This window comes from Lepisma saccharinum, chromosome 9 (assembly GCF_977018435.1).
Source record: "Lepisma saccharinum chromosome 9, izLepSacc3.1, whole genome shotgun sequence".
Taxonomy (NCBI): Eukaryota; Metazoa; Arthropoda; class Insecta; order Zygentoma; family Lepismatidae; genus Lepisma; species Lepisma saccharinum.
Window position 1 is genome coordinate 39,441,414 of NC_139237.1, and position 3,003 is coordinate 39,444,416.

Consider the following 3,003-nt stretch of genomic DNA (forward strand, 5'->3'; position numbering starts at 1 on the left):
TAACCAAATGTGGCAGAAAAGTGAAGTAAAATAAACCAATCCAACAACAAGAATTAGAACGGGCGTTCAATTGCCCAAATAAATACATCCGCATTTAAGATTGTTTAGCTTATCCATTTCTTATTGGAGGTCAAGAGATTAGTATATTTAAATGAAACACTACTAAAACGAGAGCAAGAGAGCGTGAGCAAATATTTTTTATTTAATCATTATATATTCCATATTTTAAAAAAAGCATAAAATGTATGTCTGCACATAAGATGTTCCAATTGCATAAATAATAAAAGTACATCCCATATTATACTAGGGATGGCCAAACGGATCCGGATCGAAAAGTTTCGGATCTGGATCCGGATCCGAAAGTTCCGGATCCGGATCCAAGTTTCGTATCTCAAACCCATAATAATATTACCGCACCATAAAAGGTATTATGATCTTCGATTACAAAGAAATTTTTCATTAGTTAGTCCTACAATAATTTTTTTCAAGTGTTGTTCCTAAAATACTTTGCTACGCATCGGCTAACACACTCGTGCAAAAAAATAATCTTACTTGTTTAACATAAAATGTCAGAGGTGATTTTGTAAATGCCATTGAAACGAATATGTATTCATTCGAATGTATTGGAAACGGAAACACACATAAATGTGAGATATTCCATTCCAGGATGAAACCTTTAACACACAGAACAAGATAGAAATGTTATACAAAAATTATACAATTTTTCTACAGTTACAGTTTTACAAATTAAAATAAAACATTATAATATATGCACTGTTATATAATTACAAAGTGTAAGACTAACAAGGGAGGTTATCTAAGTGTCCCCCTCCGATTTCCATGAAACTTGGCACGTGTATAGTGGGGCCCAAAGGAAGAAATACGTGTTTTTTTTTGTTTCAGATAAAAAACGGTTTTAGGGGGCAAAACCCCCTCAAATGTCAAGATGAGGACAAATTGAAGTAAGGATCTGACCCCTTTGTCCCTCCTATTTCCATGAAACTTGGCAGGTGTATAGTGGGGCCCAATGGAAGAAATACGTGTTTTTTTGTTTCAGCTAAAAAACTGTTTTAGGGGGCAAAACCCCCTCAAATGTCAAGATGAGGACAAATTGAAGTGAGGATCTGACCCCTGTGTCCCTCCGATTTCCATGAAACGTGGCAGGTGTATAGTGGCGCCCAATGGAAGAAATACGTGTTTTTTTATTTAAGCTAAAAAACGGCTTTAGGGAGCAAAACCCTTTCAAATGTCAAAATGAGGACAAATTGAAGTGGGGATATGACCCCTGTGTCCCCCTCCGATTTCCATGATACTTGGCAGATGTGTGTATAAACGGGCCCAAAGGAAGAAATACGTGTTTTTTTTTGTTTTGGATAAAAAACTGTTTTAGGGGGCAATCCCCTCAAATGTCAATATGAGGACAAATTTAAGTGGGCATTTGACCTATGTGCCCCCCTCCGATTTCCATGAAATTTGCCAGGTGTATAGTGGGGCCCAAAGGAAGAAATACGTGTTTTTTTGTTTCAGCTAAAAAACGGATTTACAGGGCAAAACCCACTCAATTGTGAAGATGAGGACAAATTGAAGTGGGGATCTGACCCCTGTGTCCCCCTCCGATTTCCATGAAACTTGGCAGGTGTGTGTATAAACGGGCCCAAATGAAGAAATACGTGTTTTTTTGTTTCGGCTAAAAATCTATTCCATGGGGCAACCTCCCCTCAAATGTCAAGATGAGAACAAATTGAAGTGGGGATCTGACCCCAGTGTTTCCCTCCGATTTCCATGAAACTTCGCAGGTGTATAGAGATGCCCAAAGGAAGAAATACGTGTTTTTTTTTTGTTTCGGCTAAAAAACTGTTTTAGGGGGCAAAACCCGCCTCAAATGTAAAGATGAGGACGTGGGGATTATCTGACCCCTGTGTCCCCCTCCGATTCCCTTGAAATTTGACACGTGTATAGAGAGGCCCTATGCACCCTGTTTCTTCCTATGCCATATTTACGTGGTTTCGGGGTCAGATCCCCACTTCAATTTCTCCTCATTTTGACATTTGAGGTGGGAGGGCCTCTCTACACCTGCCAAGTTTCATGGAAATCGGAGGGGGAGACTTAGACCTCTCTTGTAAGTGTATTAATTAATTACAAATCGCGCACGCACGCGCGCACTATATATATATATATATATATATATATATATATATATATATATATTAGCATGTAACAATATGTTATAAACATATTCTTACTTTCCAAAGAAGCGCATGTGGGATGGCAAAATGGATCCGGATCCGAAAATTCTGGATCCGGATCCGAAAGTTCTGGATCCGGATCCGAAAAATTTTAGGATCCGGAACCAACCGGATCCGGATTTCGGATCCACCAGGATCCGGATCTGGCCATCCCTATATTATACATGCATATTGTACAACGTGTAAAAAGTAGTGTAAATACAGAGATCATAAATACTGAAGAAAAATTTCCCCTTAGTTCTTTAGAGGATTTACAAGGGAATCGAAGGGAAACCAATACCCTATCTTTCCTATAGGAGATAGACTGGGGGACCTGAAAGCACGGGCTTTCAACCATTGCAGCGGGGGCGAGGGGGCAAGGGACGTAGAGGCAGAAATCTTCCCTTTTCCTTCGAAAACCTGTTTCTACCTGGAACTGTGAGGCGGAGAAAGAGCGAGCTAGGCTGCTGAACGAACCGAGGGATGAGAAACGCTTGAAGAAAAAGTGTTGCATATGAACTGTGGCTTCAACAAAACAATAAATATTGTGATTTGAAAATAATTAGAGATTTGAGATTGATTGACCTATCTCTGCTAGACTAGCTACTCCTCAGTGCACGTCACTGGAATTGATAGTTCTTATGCTCGAGCTAAAAATGACCGAACGAGCAAAATATATTTGAACTCTCGAGCCCTATTAGTAGACGTATTTCCGTAATTTGTCTATGGTAGTAGGCCCTCAAATATGGATCGTGAAGTAAAAGACTAAGTTAAATTT